Raw genomic sequence first — 24,688 nt, 5'->3', positions numbered from 1 at the left:
GCAATGTGAAAGTAACTTTCAATACATATGTATGCTTAAATAACCACTCTCCATCCACTACAAAAATATGTAATTGCAATGGAGGTTTATTAGTGAAGGTTATAATAACCTCCAGTAAAATTTAATTTCCTAGAGGTTTTAGAAACCCCAATAACGTACCCGTGGTATTTTAAAAAAATCCAGTAAAATTTAGATTCATACCTTATTTTTTATTTTTGTTTTTGTTATTCTTTTATTTCCAAATCTTCTCTGTTCTCGGTCTATTACCTAAGAGAAATAAGAAACAATGATGATGTGTCGAGAGTCTTTCGTTTTTCTCCTACTGTTTTCTTTTCTGCGTGCCTCCCACCCGTGAACACGCTATTTCTAAGACGAAGCAACTTTCAATATTAAGGTGAAGACGCTCCCACCGTTACCCTAGGAGGAAGAAAAAGCAGTTTTCGCTCGTTCTCTGCGTGTCTCCTACCGTTCTCCCTGGTGTTTGAAGGTCAATACTACCTCCCACTGTTCTCCCAGCGTCTTCGAAGGTGAAGACGTTCTTTCTCTTTCAATTTCATCTCATTGCATTCATTTTCGTCTCAATCCCATTTCGTCTCAATGCCTCTTTCGATTTTTGGATTGATTTCGATTTCTCTTTTTCTCATGCCCTAAATCAGTGGGAAGTGATGAAATGCTTCTAACAACCAAGGTATGTGTGAATTTGTATAAACTACTGCATAGTAATTTCTTATTTTTGTTTATCGTTTCCTTATGTTATTTTGATACTATTTTAGCTGTAAAGAATGAGGATAGACACAGGAAGCTTTGGATACATTTTCTGAATCCCAATACCTTATCACTGAAGAACTTGATTTGAAGCTCGGAAAAGTGGATTTCGATATGCTTGGCACTTGCAAAGAAAAAAGTAAGAATTTAGCTTTATTTGTAAAACATTTGAATGCATTATAGTACTTTTGATGTTGTTTATTGATTCTGGTCGAGGATGTTGAATTTCCTGTAGCAACTCATTTATTTGATATTATAATATACTTTTGTTTTGTTCTCTGTCACTTGTGCAAGCAAAACATGCTTCAAGATTTTTTTACTCATTGTACTATGTGAATTGATATTCGTAAGATCTGTTGTTTTAAGAACTGCAAAAATGCATAATTACATACGGTGTTTCCTTCATAATTCTATAGTTGATAACTATATAGTACTAACTAATTGAATGAATAATGTTCTAGTTGTATGAGTTAAGTGTACTTTTTACTAGAGACTTTTACTTTTCCTCTTTCTCTTTATCAGTGCGTTGAGAAGACGAAGAAGCAGGTTCGTGCTTATCAGCGTTTGCTCATGGAAAAATGCGTACCTCTCATTCGTGTCTCTGATTTCGTCTCTATGCATTCACTCTTTCATAGCCAAATTGATTATGATGATGTAAAATATGTTACTCTTTCATAGCCAAATTGATTATGATGATGTAAAATATGTTCACCTACAGGTAATAAAAAACTTTCATTCCTGGTGTAAAATATGTTAAATTTTAAGAATTTAATTTCATGTTCCTCTTTATAATAGATTGTTGAATTTGTGTTGAAGCTACAAGTGAAGAGGATACTTTGAATGGTGAAGATGAAGATGGATTTCTGACGGCTTTTAAGATTTATTCTATCATATACCAGACTAGTACTGTAGGTGAAGATGCTAACTTTGTTGGTAGTGTTTATCAGTACCAAACCAGTAAATGTTCGTGCTTCATGATGGCAAGACAAGCTTGCTCTCGAGGTATGTCACTGAAGAATAACATTGATGTAGGTTTTTAAGTACAGCAAGCACTGTAGAGTTTCTGACAAGTGTGTAGATCACTTTGATCATCATTGTCGAGTATGAGTATATATCTTACTATTTCTTTAGTTATCACTCAAGTTATGTTCTGAAGGACTGTTGCTACCTTGGTTTGCAGTGGCTTAACAACTGTATAGGGAAGAAAAACTACTGCCAATTTTTTACACTCATGGTTGCAGCTATGCTCTTGGTAAGCAATATTGTCCATCTTAATCCATTAAAATCACTAAAAGAGGATCTTAAATGGATTTTAATGGATGAAAGTTTGTTTTAATTTATTGAAAAAGAGTGTGTAAACCAATTAAATCGTGATTTTAATCAATTAAATTATTCTTCTTTGTACTTCCAACAACTTGAAGAACATTATAATACATTAAAATTGTTTTTAATCCGTTTAACACTTTTTTTTTTTTGCATTTAGCCTTTAACATGACAGCTCAAAATGAATTTTTTCTTTCACAATCTATGCCTAATCAAGGGTGAAAGAAACATTTACACAAGATTAAACACGAAATTACAACTCAAAACACAGAGATTGAACAACCAAACTACATCAAATCTTCAAGCTTTTGTATCAACACTCCTACGGAATTGGAAAATATAATTCTGATTGAAATCATCAGTGTTTGGAAGTCAACCTCTATTGCCAAAAATAATCTTTCAACTTTTTTTACCTTGTCTCCGTATAAAGAGTCAACTATTTCTGTTTGAACCATCTCAAACTGTCTTAATAACTTTTGCAACATGGCATAACCTATAGAGCATCACAAGTATGGATTTGTATTTCCTAGTCATTTTCATTTTGACTAACTAATGACAGGTCTATACATGATTTTTGCACCTTGGGATTGAGATTGCAGTTTATTCTTCAATGGTTGACTGGGATACTAGTGCTTATCTTTTGTTTTGTCAGGAGGAAGCAATTTTCTGTGGATATATCCTCCAAGTTAGGAACCAGTTTCTCTTTGGTTCCCTTTGTTCTCGTGGTGGTGAGCATTCTACCTCTCCTTCTCCCTCTTATGTGATTACTATCTTTCTTTCGTACTGGTTATATATTCTTCTGATAAACTAACTTATTTGATAAAATTATTTGAGACTATTTCCTGATGCAGTTATTCTTATTTTCACTTGTGAAATTTTCAGTCCATCTGCACCATTCTAACTTATTTGATAAAATTATTTGAGACTATTTCCTGATGCAGCTATTCTTATTTTCACTTGTGAATTTTTCAGTCCATCTGCACCATTGTTGCAATGATTGCTACCGTACCAGTTGTTCATCTTTTCTTCTTTCATATCCTTCTCATTAAAAAGGTAAGTTTGGTTGTTGTTTGGTGTGTTGGTTGTTCGGTTAACACTTAATCTTGAAAGTAATTTTATTTATCTCTGTTTGAAAACAAAACAGTAAATAATTACATAAATCCTTTGTCACATAACTTTTTCTATTTAAATCGGCCATGTGTAGTGGTTGATGGTTTAACCTACATACTTCTTGTATATGCATTTCAGTTTAACAATATTCTAGAAATTAACATTAATATATTTTTTTCTTTTTAACTTTGAAACTTTAAAAAGAAATTCTATGTTAACAGTATGGGTAAGATATTCTAAGTACATACATTCTTTGTTGGTACTGAATATATTCTAAAAATTAATGAGTTTAATTATGTGTATTATAGGTATTGGGAACTGATGAAGGATTGACCCCAACCAAGGATGGAGGCAAATGTTTAAGAAGACTTAGCATGTTTAGAAAGGAAGTTCACTAATCCTTCATCCCTTTCATTTGTGTTTGTTATTTTTGATTCCCTAAGTTGACTTAGTTGAATCAACTTTAGTTGACTTGTTGACCTTTGACTAGGTTTGACTTGTTGACTATAGTTGACTTGACTTAAGCCAACATGCTAAACATGATGTGGATGAGAGAGTAAAGCAAAGGCATAAAGCATAAAGTAAAAGGCATAAAACAAGTGTACCTATGTACCTTTGGTCTCCTTTGTTTTTAGCACACTTTGGCCACTTTTTGGAGACATATGAGACACATTCTTTGTCTCCTTTTGTGCTAGAACGAAATTAGCCTTGCACACACCATAGTTAGGTCTTTTGTCTCTCATTTTTGTAACCTTATTTGACCTAGTTTCTAGAAGCTAGGGTTAGGTTTTTGTAGAGACATCCTTAGGTATCTTTTATTTGCTTAGAGGCCCCTAAACTCTTCTATATAAGGGGTGTTCCTAGACATGTAAAAGGGTTGAACATTTTGAAGTAAAAACACTCTTGTGTCTCAACCATTTGTAAGAGTTTCCTCCCTTGGGAGTGAATACTTTTAAGCCGTATCTTGCATAGTAAGTGGCGGCACACATTCACTCATCTTCAAGGTTGCCATGGCTTCTAGCCTAGGCTTGTAGTGGCGTGCTTCTCACATTATTATCATTTTTTTCCTTTCCATTTTATGTTTTCTTCTTCCTTTAATTGTTCTTGGTTTTCTATAGTTTATGTGCTTTCCATTTTCTTTTTGTTTTGAATCAATTCATCATCTTCTTCTCTTAAGCTTTGTGAAAGGAACCTTCACATCTAGATAGCTTGTTATCTTAATGTTTAGTGGGGATTTCACTTAGCTTTCTTAATCAACTTCACCATATTCATAACTCTAAAAGGAACAATATAATCCTTCATCAGGAACACCAACTAGAGAAGAAGTAAAGTGCTGGAATCCAAATTGTGGAAAAAGTTATGAACCATGTTGAGCTACAAGGTATCTGATTAAGGAAGTGTTTGTAATGAACAAATTATATCAAGCACCACATTAAAAGGATGTTATTTAATTTTTTTTATGTATACTTTTCTAATTAAAGCAATTAACATTGTAATAATGACTTATTAATTTTAATTTTTACGCTTTGTTATTTACATTGTTTTATATTAAAATTGTAAACTTTTGTTCTTTGTTCCTTTTATAAATGTTATTTGTAAATTATAAATACTAAAAATCTAAAATTGTTGTCTTTTATAAATTTTATTATATTTTAGGATTTATGCATTATTAAAAAATACTAAAGAAACCCCAGGCAGTAGTGGGGGTTCCGGTTGGGTTCCAGAAACCCTAGGCAGTAATGGATGTTTCAGAAACCCTAGACAGTAGTGGGGTTCCAGAAACCCTAGGCAATAGTGGGGGTTCCAGAAACCACAGGCAGTATTAGGGGTTTTGTAAACCCCCAGTAAGTTGTGCTTTTCCAGGGGTTGATAAAAACCCCTAGTAAGTTGCGCTTTTCCAGGGGTTGATAAAAATCCCCAGTAACCTGTTAGCCACGCTGGTTCTTCTAGGGAAATTTTAAACCCCCGGTAAAATCATTAGTGGAGGTTAAAACCCCTAGAAATGCCAAATATAATCCCTACTAAAATTAATTTTTTTTGTAGTGATCAAATTGAATACATGTGTTATATGAACCAAATTTGTTATATATGTAGTCAAAATGAGTTGATATTATCCATGGCTTTCTCTAACAAAGTAACACTTAACTTCAATATATTTCATTATTTCATGTAATACTATATTTGAGGCAATATTCAGTAAGGTGTAATTATCATATATATAAGTGACAATCGTGTAACTTCTCTAAACATTAGTTCGTGAATTAAGTGTTTGATTTATGTAAGTTTTGACAATAGCTCAATATTTCGCCTTTATAATAGAGTTGACTATAACATTTTGGTTTTTTCTTTTCCAAGAGATAAATATAAAAAAGTTCTCCTTGATAACATTGTCTTGAAGTAATCAAATTAATACTATATTTATATCAACTTTAGTATTATTAACAAAGTAACTAAAAGGATTAATATGGGTAAGATAACCCAAAAGTCGTCTCTTAATAAACACAAAATTTATTTCTAACAAATCAGTTCTCATAAAATATATACAAATGGGTTAGACAAATAAATATAACAAAAGAAGAAAGTAAATAAAATAAGTAAGAAATTAAATAGAAAAAAATAAATGTAAGAAAGTAAAAATATTGCAAAAGATAAAAAAGTAAAACAATAATAAAGAAAAAATGTTGATTCCCCTACTTTTCAAATAGAATTCATCATTGGTTTTCTAACGATTATTATTCAATTGATTTTGTTGTCTTAGATTTCAAATTAATTAATGTAACTTCTCTATCAATGTAACAAGCTAACATGTTATAAATCACAATGTGAATGATTTTATAATGGTTAACATTCAACCCAATATCACTCTACAAAATTTGGATTTTACTTTATGCACTCATAGTATTCTCACTTTATATTTGACAATTATGCTTTGCGTTATTTCATTATTCTTCTAGTATATCATACTTCTTGTGTTCTTCATCTTAGTCTTGGTACTTATAATACATTGTTCAATTTGACCCTAATGCATATTCATTTGAGTATATTCTCCATATCTTCAATATCTTCATCTTTCTTCAATTTCTTCATCTTTCTTTATCTCGAAGATCTTGATATAACAATAAGAGTGTATTGCTTCTTGTGAATTAACAATTCTTTCCAGTTTTTGCGATTCTTCAATTTGAATTTCAAACTTCATTGTAACGTTGTAGCTTTGATCTTCTGAATATTCTCTTGCAGTCTTTAATCTACAAAATATTTTCCTTCCTCATGCGATGGCAAACACCCTAGCCATTGCTAAAAGGATATAAGAGGAATTGGCTTCATCTGAGCTAAGCATGCCCACATTAATGATCAACTAGGTTAAAGAAGTTGTGAAAACCTAGTCTAGGTTTCTTTATAAATATTTAAATAATATTCGGGCCTTGTATTTTGGGCCGATTAGTATAGGAAACTTCATTTTGGGCTTTATATAATGAGCCAAAATAGATTAGGAATGTTGGCCAACTTAAGTCAACTTGGGTCAAGGCCTAAGGTTGACTAAATGGGGCGCATAAGAGAGAATTGACCAAAGGTAAAAGAGTAGTCTTGAAACTTGATGAGAAAGGCATGATGGAGTAGTGGCCATGTAGCACTCTCCTAATGGAGAGAATTTGCTAAGAGTTGTGGTCATGTGTCATTATGTAAGTGGAGAGGATTTCTCTCATGTAGTGGCCACATGTCCACTTCTCATTAGATAAGATTTCTAGCTTACTCTCCAAGTTTTCCAAGATAACTCTTTTATGGTTTGAGACCACTTGCTCCTATAAATAGAGAGAGCTTAAGACCTTGTAAAAATCATTCATGAATATAGTTGAGATGACTCCATACTCTTCTCTTTTTGTGAATCAACTTAGGCTAGAGTTCCCCTTAGTGACTTCCTCTAGCCTCCTTCCTTTAGTGTTGGCCTAAACTCACTTGAGAGCTTCGCCAAACACCATTTCCACACCTTTTCTTCATTACATCTTCTGGCTTCTGCGCCTTCATCTTGATCCATGGAAGTCTCACCAATTCCACATGGCTTCTTCTTGGTTCCTCTCTCTTGAAGAATGACTTATCATGATGATTGGTTGAAAATAATATGAAATTTGCACTCTTCAATAAGAGAATATTTTTTTTATATTATTTTCTTCAATCAGCCTTTATATTCTTCAAATATATCTTCAATCATATATCACATAATATCATCAAGCAATGTTGAGCCCTTGAAACTTGTTTCATAATATTCTAATATGATATTCTCTTTATTAATTCAACCATCAATCTCATCATTCAGATATCTATGACCATATCAAACATGATCTCTATATCACCTAGTGATTTGTTGACTTTTTTTGCACAATATGATGATCATATCTTGACTCATCTAATAATTATGATACTTGTGTAATGCCTGTTTGACTTTACTCATATAGTCAACCTTCCATTCGATTCGTCTAATGAAAGTAATTAGTGACAGATCTTGATCAAAAAGTTTGAAGAGGCCAAAATAATATATTCAAATTTTATATATTTAATTATTATTATTATTATTAATATAACAAAAATATATATAATTTAGTATTGAAATTCTTGTATGTTTTTTCTTAAAGCATTTGTAGTTTTGAAATTGTATTTGATATGAAACCCATTTTAAATAAGTTTTTCTAATTTTATCTCTTTCCTTGAATGTTTCCATATTTGAGAATGTTTTTCTTATAAGTTTCAAAGAATTAATATGAAACATTCCACCTATAATTCAAAATAATTAATATATGAAACGTCTCACTTATAATTCTTTGAATCTTAAGAAATGGTTATCTAATTCAACAATTGAAGTAAATTTGTATTGTTTTTATCTTCAAGAATATCTTTCCTTTGATCACTTTAAAAAAAATGAATGTATTATTTTATTTTTCATCAATATACCTATTTAAAAAAATTAAGACTAAAAAATAATTTATTAAAATCTAATCAAAAATTAAGAGATGTAATTACTACAAAAAAAAAATTATAATCTAGTCACATTTAAGTAATGGTTATGAAAAAACATATAGTACATACTTTTTTTTATATTCATAAAAAAATAATATACAAAAAACTCATAAGATGAAAAGAAAAAACTAAATATTAAACTAATATTTTTCTTTCAAGAGCAAGGACAGAAACACCTTTTTTATATTAAAACAGAACGGATGAGAACTAAGAGCGAGAGAATGAATTTATATCTAACTTTCTATTTCTTTTTTAAAACAAAAAACATAAGAGAAGATTAATACAATATGTGAGAAACTTAAAACTTAACATGAGAGAAAACAAAAAAATATCTCAACAAATTTTATTATTCTTTATTATGTTTAATTTATTATTTTATTATTTATTAATATTAAATATTATATTTTGAAAAAATAAAAATCAATGTAAAAAATAAAATAAAAAATCTTGGGGGGCCATGGCCCCTTGCGAACCTTCTAATGTCTGTCACTGGAAGTACTTGTCTAGTGGGGATGTTCAACATTCAGCTTCAAGAGTTAACTTTGACTCGTCTAATATTGATACTTGTCTAGTGCTTTTGTTATGCTTGCGTGGACTCGTCTAACACACTATGTTGACTCGTCTAGTGCTCGCAGTAGTCTAGTGCCTTGCTTGTTATGTTTACTCATGTGGTCAATGTACTTGTATACTTAGTTTAACAAAGTTTGTACTGTTTAAGTCGTCTAGTGGCTTGGTCACTTCTGATTAACGCTTTTGGTGACCTTGGTCGTCTAATAAGCTAGTCGTTTAATGACCTTGGTCGTCTAGTTCACCTTGTGACTCTTCTAATCAGAACTTTTGACTAAGGTCGGTAATCTTCATTTTCTTTCTTGCTTGCGAAGTTTTCAAATTTCATTGTCCTTTTTCCATACTTTATTTAAAACTTCATGAACACACATTAGTGAATAAAGGCATATATATATATATATATATGTGTGTGTGTGTGTGTGTGTGTGTGTGCGTGCGTGCGTGTGCGTGTACGTGTGTGTGTGTGTGTATGTGTGTGTGTATGTGTGTGTGTGTGTGTGCGTGTGCGTGTGTGTGTATGTAAAATCATAGTGAAAAGCATTTCAATAATTGGGTTGTTTATTGGTTTATCTAATGGTCTAATATTTGATTTATCTTACCCATTCTCTATCCAGTCCTATGTAAGTATATTATCAAAGTGTCTTTATCCACACTAGAACATTATCATACTAACTTAATTCTCCTGTTTCATTATGGATTTTGTTATCATCAAAACCTATGTATTGTTAGGCTCGTCTAATGGAGTCTTTCAACGTATACTTTACTTACTTTTTAGAATATAAGGAATATGTTGGCTAAAGCAAAAGACTTAAAGATTTTGAATGATGACAAAGCAAATTAGAAGATAATTTGAAGACAAGATTTCAATGTTTAAAGTCCTCTTGTAAAATAAGTTAATCATGTTGTAAAGTTGTTTAGAGTGACTTAGAATCAACAACATGCTCTTAATCTCTATGGTTTCTCTTATTTTTGTAAAAACCACCGTGATAATTGATTATCACTTAGAATAATCGATTATCTTAATTTGTGTTCAATTTTTTGAAAATCCACTGGAGTAATCAATCATCTCCCTAGATAATTGATTAGTTGCTCGAAGTTTTGTTTTTAGAAAACGCACGGGAATCATCGATTATCATAAGTGATAATCAATTATCCTTGACATTTTGAACATGTTTGTTCAGTTTCTAACCTAATTTTCAAAACCTCTATCTTTAAAGATTGCAATGTGTCTTCGAACTTACCCTTTTGAGATCCAAAGTTCTAGTGATGTGTTTGCAAAGAGTTTCTCTGAGTGTTTTTAAAAGAGCTTTGAAAAGCCTAGTGTGAGTGGAGCAATAAATTTTCCTAAGAGGGATTCTTGGGAGATTGAGTGCTGCTACTGTTGCTAGGAAAGTTGTTCATGTTTTCTGTGTGATTCAGAGGAAGTTTTCTTTCATATCTTATGTCTTCAAGAGATGTGTTTTCTTTTCCTTAATCTTTTAATTTGATTGTACTCTAATCTTTATAGTGATTAAGTTAATCTCTTTGTTTAAAGAGATTAAAAACTGGACATAGAATCTTTTGATCTGAACTAGTATAAATATGTGTTGAATCTTCTTCCATATCTCTTTAATTTATTTGTTGTTGCATTTAAGGGCCCTAAGGGTTTAATTTAAACGGTAAAATTTAGAAAATTTTTAAAAGTATTAATTTTATTAATAAACCAATTCACCTCCATCTTGATTTTTTTCTATTAACAAATTATTCCGCTACACATTTACAACAGAATAAAATCAAAGGGTATCGTGAAAGGAAATTGTCATTTAATTAAAAAATTTCATAATTTTGGTGACTTTTATTATAAGTAACTCAAAATCAATGATCATATAAGGAGTATACAAACTTCCATTGCCTAATAAGCTTTTTTTGTAAATATTCTATAGCTCTTAATTTAAAATTCAAAAGTTTACCCTCGACATCTCCATAAAGTAAAAAGTGTAGTTTTATGGATAATTAGTGAAAAACTTATGATTTTTTAGGAGCAAAGGTTCAAAATTTTGTTTGATTCAACAACAAAAATAAAAGTTCCTAAGTATATTGGTGTTACTATTTTCACACAAGGATAGATTGGACAAGAATAATGCTAATGGAGCTAGTAAACAACCTTAATGAATTTCTAAGTCAGAAATGAACTTTTCAAAGCTCTTAATTAACCAAACTCGTAATTCTGAAGAATCTGGGAATAAGGTAAGTATCTTCGTCTGCTAATGATTACGAAGCATAATGTATGGGATGGTGTGTAGCACACCAAATTTGGTGCATGATATGAGTGTTGCTAGCAAATTCATGAGAGATCCTGGATATGGATTCATTAGGAAGTTTTGAAGTGGGTGTTAAGGTGTGTACGAAGGATTGTATTGTCTGGTCTGATGTACAAACGATAAATCCATAACAAAGATGCTATAGAAGGGTTTGTAGACATAGACTATGTAAAGAATGTTGATACCATAAAATCTCTTTATAAGCATGTTTTTACATTGTATGGAATAACAATATGTTCAAAATTCAAACTACAATATGTGATAGTTTTTCTACTAACTACGATGAGTATCCGCCTCTTTCCTTAGACCGATGAGCTCTCTTAGTCGCATGCCATTGCATTGAACCTCTATAAAATGGACTCGTTGGATCTTCAATCACTATCACCGTTGTCAAGACAGGCTTCCAGGCTTAGAGTGGGAACGACGACAATTAGAAAATTATTGTCTTTGTCTGCATTGTCATTGCCTTCGTCGAAGAAGGTGGGTGGTGGGATTGTGTCATTGGAAAGAAGGGAATTCGAGAGGGAGAAGAAGATTTAGACTCACATGTAGTCACTTTTCAGGCAGTGTTACTACCTATTGTTCTTGCAGAAACAATAACAGATTATTATGGGACACAAATTTCATCTTATCTCAATCTATGAACCTCTCAGACGAATACTTTTCGGCCTAATTCGACATGTCTTCATTTTTTTATGCTTAATGGAACATTTGGGGGTTACTTGCAGAAAAAGGTTCCGACGATCAAGTCATCAAAAGTTTTCCAAGTCAAATCTCAATTTTTAGTATTAATGAATTGCGTACTTTTAATTGTTGGGGTCCACCTGTATTTATAGAATATTAATCATATTTTGCTTTGCTTATGTTGGTCCTCATTGGGCTCGTATGAACCTGATTAAGGCTCACGCTTCATATTTAACATTTGGTCCCGAGGGCTTAATTGCTTTATCCTAAGTTAGGGTAGGCGGCTTTTACTAGTTAAGGAAGGATTGTTTGATTTATATAATTTGGTCGTCATGTAAGCGTTGTCTCATCTCACCGTATAGTCAATTGTCTAACCTCTATGTTCTAACTAGTGATTTTAGATTTCATAAGTCAGTGGTTAGGTCTGAATATTCTGTCTTAGCGGCTAACCTTGAATATTGGTTCATGTTGATTTTATCTGACCACTATAATACACTTATTTAAAAAAAGAATCACATTTACTCTATTTGGAAAATATAAAAACTCAATTAAGTAAAAAAAGTATAAAAAAAATTCAATTATAGACTTAGATAAAAGATCCAAAATAATAAGTAAATTGACTTAACTTATGAATAATATGCTTAGCTTATGTAGCGGTTTAGGATTTTTTTTCCTTGCAGTAAATAAAAGTAAACATGAGTTTCTAATAAGTTTTTACATTCAGTAATTATCAAACAAATGTTCATTGTTGTATGTCCGTTCGCACATTATATAATCATACTATTTAACATTTATTATTACATAACAATGTAATTTATTTATTATGCATATATTATCTATTCCTTAAAGATGACAGTTTTTAAAATACTAATAAGTCAAAACTATATTAGCAAGTTTAAACATCTAATTAATTAGTGTAAACTAGTGTATAAATAACACGAATCTTTAAATTAGATTAAAAAAATAAAATAAGAAAAAAAAGGGACTAGTTGAGCATATGATCGGTCGGCAAGGATGTCGCAATCCGATGTCTGTTTGTGGCAATTAGTCCGCCAGATACACAGCATCAACTAAAAGAACAATCAGTTGAATTTTGTCTCTCTTTATTTTTTTCTTCTTTATCATGATTTGATTAACACTGTTTACACATTACCGTCTTAATAATGGGTTATTTAAAGACTCTATATATTATGTACGGTGGGAGATGAAAAAAATAATCATGATAATATTTTTTGTGTTATAATAAATAACATAAAAACCTATTAATCTATTCTGATTTATTACAAAAGTTAATTAAAAAACCCAATTTTATCTATTAAATAAAATTTTATTTTAACCCATTCATTAAGCATTTTCTATGGATATATATGTTCCGACCCATTCACACACACACATATTACAAATATCTGTTTGAAAACTTTTTTTAAAGGCTAAATTTAAGAAAGAAATATTTATGATAAAATTAAAATGAGATGGATGGACTGATTAAATGTATTTTTGTGACTATGTTTTTCTTTACAAAATATTTGTCCTTGAAAATTAAGAATACATATACATGACACTAAAAGTGATATGAATTTCTTTCATGTAGTTTCCTATGTGTAGTACTCCTTTCAAATTATCTTCACTAAAGAATGATTTTATGTCCAAATGTCATGAAACTGTAACCAACAATTTGAAGAGATTTTGATTTATGATAAGGTTGGGTTTTAACCAAAACATTTGGTTCAATACCATATCATGTGTTTACAATCTATTTTTAGAGTTGAGAAACGTGAAAGACAACTTGAACATCAGAAAATGATGATGGTAGGATATATCTATAAACCAACTTTATCAAGAATATTTATCAAGAATATAGAAAAAACCAACAAATATTAAATTATTTTTTAGGTCTTTGGGCTAAAAGAAACTCGTAAAAATATACACCGCCGTATATTAAGCTTTTTCTCACGGTCAAAAGGTCAAAAGACATATGTGAAGACGGTTTCAGAGTCGTTGATTAAGATGTTGTAACGTTCCATTTAATACATGCTTAATTAAATGAAACATCACACCGAATAATATAAAGAGTAAAGTTGTTGAGTATAATGTCACTCTTTACAGATATTCAAGGTACTTAAAATGAAATGCTAAGGCACACCACGATGCCTGATAACAAGACATACAAATAGATCGACAATATTAAAAAAAAATGCTTAGAGAGCATATAATAAATGGGCCACAACCCAAAAAGGAAAACTCGAAAATAAGAGGATCTGACCTAAGACAAGCTAAGCAGCGGAATCTCCATCAACCTGACGACCACGGGGAGTTCTCGCATTTGCTCCCATCAATAAATTGATGATCATCGCAAAAAGAGAAAATCACACACATAACATACAAACAAGCAGAAAGGGTAAGCTAGAGTAGAAAACGATTTATCATGCTATGACATACAATTTTATAGACAAAGATACATACGTCAACCAAGCATGTGAAGACTCGCAAACAAAACACTACAACTCAAGACACGATTATCCGGATCCATATAATTAGTCGGATTCACCGGATGCTTGCACTTATGGTGGCCTCTACTGCTCTACAAAGCCAATTGCTAATGAGTTTCACCCTACCACTCACAAGGTTAGCCTTCAAACATATAAGGCCATTATCCTGCCAAATACTAGGGTCTCCTACTACTCACACCACTTGAGTCAGTACGCTCTACGTGAGACTCACTGACTCCTTAAAATGTCAGGATGCAATCCTTACTTGAATCCTTACTAAATTATATAATGAGGAACCACTACGAACTTAGTGGAATTACGTCCTAAGCATGAGGCACCACCATGAGCTCCCACTAACAGGGGTAATGGAATTACGTCTTGACTAATGAGGCACCACCATGAAACCCTCGTGGAATTATGTCCTGACCAATGAGGCACCACCATGAGATCTCACCTAAAGATTCATGAAATTACGTCCTAACCACACCAAAAATCATGTTTCTCCAACCAACACAAGGTCATTATACATACCAATTCCATTTCAACCTTTGAATCCAACCATCCCATTCCTATTACATGCCAAGATCATGCCAATTCCAGCCCATAAACCACATATATAATACATACAAGGCATCTTACATAACTTTGTAAAGTAGCACACTAGCCAAACATTTGAAATCATATGTCCAATCAACATCATCAATCTCGCTCCGACAAAGGAGCCCTCGCTTAGGCGAGAGAAACCCCTCCCTCAAGCTGCCAGGTTTCGCTTGGGCGAGATTGTAATAGTGGGCACGTCAATGTCTCTCTCAAGCTAGCGCATCTCGCTCAAGCAAGTGGGTTTCGCTTAGGCGAGCCCTCGAAACAGAGAAGGGGTGAGCTACAGCTGTTCTCGCTCAGGTGAGAGCTCCTCACTTAAGCAAGAGCTTTCGTTTTGAGCGACCAACCCGCTCACAAGTTCCCCTACGTGCCAAAACCATATTCAAGCCACTCCCGCAATACAAGCACATATTTTCATGCAACCAACAACATATATCAAACACCCAACACGTAAAATCAACCGAACAGGCATATGAACTTGAAAACAGTAAAAACCCTAGCTTCCCTTACCTAGAAAATGCTAGCAAATAACCCCGACACCTAAGCAAATAAGTACGATAACTCCTATAGAAGATTCGAGAGCTGGAAACAGCGAATGAGATAGAACACATGATTACTACTGTGAACCCTAACTAGAATCATGAAAATCAAACGAAAGGAGAAAAATATGAACTAAAAGCAACTTACGTGAGTGGAAAAATGGGTTAAACTCATTTGAAGGCGAATGGGTTTCAAAACCCTAGCGGAGCACTATTGAGGGGAAATGAGAAGGAAGGAGCTGTTTTTATGAAAATGGAAGAAATGAGAAGGTGAGGCTGATTTAGGGCTTTAGGCACCCTATAGGCCAACCTTAGGCCCAACTGATTAGGGTAGGCCCTTAAAAATTAGGGCAAAAACAATAACGACTCAAAAACCTATTGTCATATTGCATACAGAACCACGACGGTGTAAAGATCCTAACCATGACGATGTAAAGATTTGTCTTGAAAGCTGCCTGAGACCATAAAAGAAAATAAGTACAATAACAGTTGGTGTTATAATCATTGTTATAAATTAATTTTTAAAATAACATAAAAATGTATTCCACGACGGGTGGAGTGTTAACCGTCATCAAATATAGTTATGTAACGACAGTTATGGTTAAAATTGTCGTTGTATTTTGAATTTTTTTAAAAAAAGTGGTTGGAATTTTTGAATAAACCCAAAACCTGTAATTAATTCCACACAGATATCTAGAGACAGTTCCAAATATTAAATGATCTTTAATTGTTACAATTAACTAATATATTAAAATTAGTATAAATTAACTCTAAGTTTAATTCTCTAGTTAGAAAATACTTTTCCCACACTTTCCAAGTGACCCTTATAGTATTGGCAGTCGAGCTACCACTCAATATAATTTGTCCATTAAAAGCACTAAAATTAAAACAATCAATGTTAGAAAACATGACATTGTATATTGAAGGTGAATGTATAATAGAAGGTGTTTCTTAAAATAAACTTACGTATCTATTATGCTCTTCAAATAAGGGGGAGGACGTTTATGACAAAAGCAAAATCGAAAAGTTGTACGCTCTAGTACTGATACAACTAGTAGTTTTCAATGACAACAACATTGAAAGTCAGTTTAAATATATTTAAAATGCAAAATCTATACGTGATGGAATCACAAATAGGGATATACTTACTTTTCTATATATGGAGCAAGGTAAACTTGTTTCTTTCGTTGCATTATGGAATTAGTGATGTACGCTTTTGTTCCAACATTCTTGTTACCCATTGGAGTCATGAAATGAGGGTCTATAAATCCATATTTGTCATCCTTTCTCGTTTCCATACACAAATCATGCAAGTACCTAATTTGATAATGAAAACACATATTTAATATGAAAGAAGTTAACTAATAAAAATGATTTAAAAATTACATCATCCATAATTACATAATAGACAAATTTAACTCCTCATTGCTTGCTATGATCTCCATCAAACCAGTTTTATATATGTACAATGGAAGCTCGATATCTTTGCCAAACATAGTGGCATCTCAAGGAATCGAAGTTGCATATGTACTTATGGTTGCACCAAACTCCAACAATGTCGTTATTGGATCCTCTCAATTTTTTTATACATGCAAATTTGTTTCATGTTGCTACACATTAAACAAACATGACATTAGTTTGGATACTACATACATACTACATATGTAACAATATTAGTGGATATACAAACCAATTCAATGTGTAGTGTCATCCTTATGAGATGTTTCGACCAAACGATGAAAATTTTCAATGTTTACGATACAATACCAGCCTTTGATGTAAGTGTAAAAACTACAACATCACCATAACATACAATCTCCACCATAACCTTTACCAAATGAGCGTGGAGACACTCACCATGTAACATGGTGGAACCTGCAAAGCATTTACCGTGGGCCAGCAATTGGAAGGGAAATACATAATCAACCAATGTGTAGAACTCACATTGGGAACCAAAGCCAATGTAACCCACCATTTCAGCTACAACTGAATAACTCCCTTTAGTGCTAACACTGACACCGGGAGAAAGGTCGGGTTGTACTATAGTGGGGAGCTTTTGCGAGAGTAGTAAGCTCTCTAGTCGCTTGTCAAATACTTCCATCATCGTTTGTCACTCTAGTCTCATCTCCTAACGCTCTTGTCTGATCTGCTCTCATTCTTCTCTCATCTCCTCTCGTAGTTGCTATACCAAGTCAACTTTCATTTTTTGCAAGGCTTCCTCCTTATTCACATTAAAGGATGAATGATATTGGCGTTGTGATGACCTTCCAAAGTAACTTTGAATCCCCACACTGTATCCAATTATAACATCCCAGATGGATATTACTTAATAAAAAAGTTTATATTTGAAAATAAAATTTCAACATAATTATTATTCCCAAAAAGCAAGAAAATTTAAAATTTTAATTGCAGCCAATTAAAATAAAGTCGCAAACCATTTAATACAAGTTCTAAATCCACAACCAAACAATAATTTAGATTACAAGTTCCAAAACACACGTCTTTCATAAAATCCCAATCTCTAGACCTCGCTCTGTCTCTATGCCTCACCATCAACACCTGGATTATCATTTGCTCCTGTGTGATAAGTCACACGATCATCGCCAAACACAAACAGAAAAGATGAGCTCAAAGGAATAAACGGGCACAACAATAACATAACCCCTCACCCAAAGCATTCTAACTTAACAGAATACACGTTCTTAAACCCTTATTACCCAAGGAATCCTGAAATCATCGTCTCATAGCCCATATGAGACTAGACTATTCATTCATGTCATACTCACACTTGACGATAGCCTTAGGATATTTCATGCTTCCACGAACCTGCCTGTTCATGGTCCAACCTTTACAAACCTCCCCGCTCATAGTCCAACACACATGATCCATCCAGTTAGGAACCTCCCCGTTCGCAACAACTCGTGTGAGCACAAAACTTATGAACCTCCCCGCTCGTATCCTTATACGAGAGTATCATCAATAAGAACCTCCCCGCTCATATTAATCACATGTTTCATCACCAATCACGAATCTACTCGCTCTTGATAAAGTCAAGCATATCCTGGCCCAAGCTCGTCATCTCCAAACATGCAAAACACTTAAAGTCATCAACCGAACCTATATGAGATTAACACATACTTAACCATGGTCATAAAGATATCACATGCTTCCACAAATATGTCCACTCGTGGTCCATGTCTATGAACATCCCTACTCGTAGTCCAACATGCGTGAACACCTACTATGAACCTCCCCACTCATAACAACCTCAAGTGTTAGCACAAAACATACAAACCTCTCCACTCGTATCCCCACATAAGAGTACATCCAATACTAACCTCCCTGTCCGTATCCATCACGCATTTCCAATTCCATTACGAACCTCCCCACTCGTAATTTATCCACGCATATCCCAAACTAGAGACCATCACAACAAACCATGCAAAACACACCACAAAAGTCCTTTGCCCCTACACAATCGCCAGGCACAGCCTAAGTGTCGCTAGGCGAAATTAGACTGCAGATTGCCTGGCAGTCAACACTCACCGCCAGGCACCACGCATTCCAGGACTCACTGTTTTGTAGCTATCGCTTGGCGGTTCAATCTACACCTCCAAGTGCTACACTAGGAAAGCGAATTTTACTGGTTTAGGTAATGCAAAAACCATTTTTCACACTAATGATCACAAACACATATCCAGAATACCAAATTGCATATTTTTTCAATTTAACATGTGCCTCAAAAATCGTCTCCTCACATCTCAAATTCATCAAGCGCATATAAGTACACATACCTTTCCAAATGGAAACCATCCAACGCTTAAATTAGACCAGATATAAGCCATGCTTATAGGAATTATAAAACAACAATGGAGAGTAATTTTATAAAAGATAAAACTACTTATGAGCCAATATGTTATTCAATTAAATAAAAATATTGTAGTTACTTACACCCAAAATGATTCACAGTAAATGCAAAACCCACGAAAGCTTAACTCATGTATATATATATATATATATATATATATATATATATATATATATATATATATATATATATATATATATATATAATATATATATATATATATATATATATATATATATATATATATAATATCTTGCAACTACTGCACACTAATTTTAATCCACATAAAATAATAATTTTTCCTCCCACCTAATATCACAATACCATAGTGTATCAAGTATTTCCTTATACCCGTAAAATAATTTTTGTAACAATAATTTGAAATCAAAACCTTTTAGTATACGCATATAATATCGAAACCACCACAATTTTGTTTTCTTGTTAAAGAACTAATAATATTTATATATTATACCACTCTCATATGCAAAGATTTATACATCCACATCCTGCTAATATTTTTTATACAACTAAAAGAATTAACTTTCATACCTATACGTAAAAAAATTGTGTTTTCCTCTTCTTTTTTAATATAGATATCATTAATATATTTTATGTATATTTATTTCGTACGTTTGAACAACGCCAAAAAGAAACTAAATAAAACACATATGATAATGTTAATTTTCATGCAAGTTTACATATTATATATCTTAAACCATTAATACCTTATTATTAAAAAGGACAACATGCACTTTAACCACAAAAATACAGAATATTTATAAATTAAAGATTCATTACCAATACATAATACTAAAAATTAAACCATGAAATTTGCCCTTTAAATATACGTTGTATCTAATTCATCACAACTCTAACATGTTAGATTATGAATCTTATATAAATCATAAGAAACATCAAACCATTCATACAATAAGTTATTCCCAAATATTAAGAACAGTTCCGAATATCAATAGTAGAATGCGGAAGTGTACCTATAATTAGGAACAATATAGATGGAAGAGTGGTGGTACCTGATCTTCCAAAATAGAATCAATGAAAGATTATAGATTATTTACTTGTGAGACTATACTGCTCGCTTTCTGGTAGGTTTTTTTGGAGCGGATCTTACAAATGTATTTTTACGTCGTCATAAGAACTAATTAATGGGTATCAGTTTTATAACCTTACCAGTAGAGACCAAGGACCTCTCAACATGTTCCTAAATACTTAAGTCTATCACAGACCGTTCATTGAACAATCCAACCCATCACGGACGGTTCATCAGAAACCCAATATGTATTATCCATAAATTAATAATAATTGTGCAATATAATTTATATTTACAAATAATATAATTTATTAATTAATGTTAATCCACAATAATAATAAAATAGAGAATAATAATTTTATATAATAAAATTATATAAAATATAACAATCTCCCACTTGGATAACATTAATAAATAAATTAATTATATCAATTACAACATAAGCACAAATACCAATTAAGAAATATAAGCATAAATCATAAAGATAATATCCGATAGGGATACATACCATATGCTTAGATTCCGATAGGGATACATACCATATGCTTAGATTTCAAAAATAATTGATAATAAATAAAATAAAAACAAACATAACAAATATGTGATCCCAAAATGGTTCAAACATTTTATATGTTGAAAAAGATGTAATGAAACTGACGTCATTACATCTCATGAAAACCATTATAATATAAAGGGTACATTTCAGACTCCCACTAACCCAGTACATCAAAAGACTTAACCACAGTCATATGAGTTACATGAATTTGAAAAATTCCAATAGGTAAGTCTTTAGTTAGTGGATCTGCTAGCATATCTTATGTAGCAATATGTTTAATCTGAGTCTGAAAATCCAAAGCTTTCTCTCTAACAAACATAAATTTTATATCAAGATGCTTTAAGCATTAGAACGTATGTTGTTTTTAGAGAAATGCAAGGTAGTATTATTTCCACAATATATTATAAGTAACCTAGAAATACTTTAAACAATTTGAAAGTCAAAAAAACCAAATTTTAAGCCACATAATTTGACAAGAGCTTCATAACAAGCAATATACTGCCTTCAGGAGTAGTTATAAGAGTTTGTTTAATCCTCTTCCGAGAAATAGCTTCTCCTTCCATCATAAAATCAAAGCTGGAAGTAGATTTTCGGTCGTCAGTGCAACCGTCAAAACTAGAATCAAAAAAACAAAATTAGAATAATTAATGACCTGAAGTTGATCAGACTTCTTATAGGTCAACATGTGATCCTTGGTTCCTGCAAATATCTAAAGAACTTTTTAACGGCTTTACAAAGACCCAAACTTGGGACACTCAAGTATATCCCTACAAAATTAAAGCAAGAAATTTAAAGGGACGGATACAAACTTGAGCATACATTGGACTAAAAATAGCGGAAGCAATTATGGAACTTTTTCCAATTCAACTCAATCATTATCTATCAATTTTAAGGACATTGACATTTAGAGAGCTTGTCACTTTTTTGAATAGGTGCTACACATGAGGAGTAAGAATGCATGTTAAACCTTGAGGATCAATGTATCCTTCCTGAGACCATCCAAGAATGCCACAAGACCTGTAACGAAAAACTGAATGCCCAGAACAACAGAGGCATCGCCAAGGTCCATCATATCAAAGTGGTTATTTAACATAAATTTTGTCTCAGTCAAAAGTTCAACCCTACTACTAGCAAGAAGAATATCATCAACATATAAGACAATAATGACGAATTGACTCCCACTAGCTTTCAAATAAATGCACTGATTTGTGGTATTTTCCTTGAAACCAAACAAATGACTACCTAGTCAAATTTCAAATACCATTGTTCATAAGCTTGGCTCAGCCTATAAAAAGACTTATTCAACCTATAAACCAAATGTTCTTTTCCTTTTCCAGCAAAGCCATCAGGTTGAACCATATAGACATCCTCATGGTGTATTTCAACACCATTAGACACACCCTGTTTGAGTGTTCTCATTTCTTACAAAAAGCTCTCTAAACAGTAGTGGACTCAAGAGTAAGAGCTGAAGGCTCTTCTTCTCTCAAAGATATTCAAAGTTTTGATTGAAATCAATTGCATGAACAAAGAAGTCGATATCAAAACGACAAAGAAACATCTGATATGCACAATTATTATGCAATAAAAATGTAATGTTTCTGGATACACACCCAAACATGCATATAATACCAAATTTCCTATTCACTATGTCCCGCCTAAGGGTCCCGAATCATAATAAATAAGAAATATAATTAAGAAATAAAAGACAATGCACAACTCATGTCATAAAGAAATCTAATAACGATAGGGTACAAGACAAAATTAACATAAGATAAAATTCAAAGTACATCATATCTCAAGAAATAAAATAACATACAAGTATGATTGACATTAATGTAATATAAAATTAATTAATGAGATAATTAAATTATCTCATTCACACAAAATTACATACAACTGCACTCACGATAGGCGAGTTTACAATCATATAAAATTATATATCACTTATGCTTAACAAAATATAATAAAATTTTGTTATGCATGAACAACCACTTAAATAATTACATAAACATGTGAACATTTACAAATAAGGGTTAAATATTTTAATTCAAGTATAAACATGCTACCATAGAGAACATAACACAAAATTAAATTTTATTTATGAAATAAAATAAATTATTTCATCCATACAAAATTTCATACGACTTATCCAAGATAGGTAAAATCACAATTATATGAAAATATATTACTCATTTAATTTTTAATTTAAATGAATGGATTCCTTAAAAATGTAATTAAATAAAGCTCAATAATTGATCCATCAATTAAAATAAATAAGCAAAATCATGCACCCATTCAATTAAACATAATTCCTTAATGCACCAAAATATAAACATAAATACTAGGTAAATACTAGGTGCCTTTACTTTCCCTAATTGAATGCCAATTTAATATGCAAAATAATAATAATAATAAGAAATTTTAATAGAAAACCTTTATAGCATTCAATAAGCATTACCATAGTAACATATGCAATTTGCTTCATCCATTCAAACCTCACAAAAGTAACGCATTTTCAGTTCATGACTTTTATTTTGCAATTAGAGCATGATTTATTGCACTAATTCTTGATGCAATACTTATGCACGCATTGAAAAGAGGAATAGCTTTTCCAATGACGTTTAATCCTAGGCTTTTAAAACCCAGAAATAGGGGTGCATTCAGTAACATATATTTTTAGTATTTATACACGTAACATGAAAAATTTCAAATCAATTTCAGTGGCACCAATGCAAGATACACTAACGAGGGCAACAATCTTGCAAGTCATGTCTTTTATTTGCAATTAATTATGACCCAAATTTTGCCAGTGTACTCACAGCACTGGCCCTAGTGTGTCCGGAGCCTTATCTTCACTTGAAAGCCAAATCCATGTAACATAGGGGTTTTTCACTTGAATGCCAATTACATGATTTCATGCAATCAAATCAATTATATATACGTGAAAAGGCTATTCACTTTGTTAATAACCATTGCAAGTATTTCAAATTAATCAGAAAATATTTCTTTGCTCAAGCAAATCTATAAACAATAGTGTATTTGATGATGCAAAATTCACTTTTCCAATCAAATTGATCAATAGTGACCACAATGAGCATTGATATAAAATATTAAAAACAAATTCAGAACGATACTAAGAAAACAAAAAATTCCAGACTATTATTTATCAACTTATTAGACAAGACGGATCAGAAGTGCTTTATGAATCTCGATAACAGAATACTTCCCCAGAAGAATAAATGAACCAAAAAAAATTAGTGGTTACTCTAGGAGTCGTACAGAAACCCAGAATAGGGAAAACCACATAACCCTCCGAAGGCAAGACTGTAAACTGAATAGAGGAGCAGGGAAGTAAACACAAGGAATCATGCCCATTATGATCTCTCCAACACTTATATGGGTCACGCTACCAGGCAATCAGTATGATAACAAGAGAACCATGGTCAACTTGGTCTTCTTTATAGGATCAAACAGAGAAGCCTGCAAAGACCTTGCAGATTCTCCCCTATGAGAGACGACATTAAAACTGGGGAAGCCATTGCCACGCCACTATTGTAGAACGCGCCTCATCAGGGAAGCCCTTTCGAGACCACAAAAACAGATTAGGGAAAACATCTTCTTGTCGTCGCTGGTGGCGAACCAAGTCTGCAAAAGCGCCCCTCAGCAGCCACTATAAATTGCGAAGCATCACAGGCGACGAACTAAAATGCCACTATCGTTAATCACCCGACGACCTGAACGGACCCGTCCAAACAGTCGAGCCCAATCGGGTAGTCGGGCACGTTCGAGTCGTGAGGTCCGTCTGGATCTCTGGGTCATCAAGTCCGTT

At 32.4% G+C, this 24,688-nt stretch overlaps 1 long non-coding RNA gene across 4 annotated transcripts; it reads left to right on the top strand.

Annotated features, from left to right (window-relative positions):
• The first annotated feature begins 266 nt into the window (after positions 1-266).
• LOC114176728 lies at positions 267-3,599 on the top strand. 4 transcript variants are annotated; one of them, XR_003603048.1, is made up of 9 exons: positions 267-527; positions 657-688; positions 774-904; positions 1,288-1,311; positions 1,561-1,767; positions 1,946-2,017; positions 2,741-2,816; positions 3,061-3,141; positions 3,507-3,599. It is a non-coding gene; the product is annotated as an uncharacterized LOC114176728 (long non-coding RNA). The 4 variants fall into 4 exon arrangements; XR_003603043.1 differs by having other exon boundaries at positions 1,288-1,483; positions 1,582-1,767; XR_003603046.1 differs by having other exon boundaries at positions 1,288-1,483.
• Positions 3,600-24,688: the final 21,089 nt, after the last annotated feature.

The sequence above is a fragment of the Vigna unguiculata genome, chromosome 1 (assembly GCF_004118075.2).
Source record: "Vigna unguiculata cultivar IT97K-499-35 chromosome 1, ASM411807v1, whole genome shotgun sequence".
Classification (NCBI taxonomy): domain Eukaryota; kingdom Viridiplantae; phylum Streptophyta; class Magnoliopsida; order Fabales; family Fabaceae; genus Vigna; species Vigna unguiculata.
This window is presented reverse-complemented; position numbering and strand designations above follow the sequence as displayed.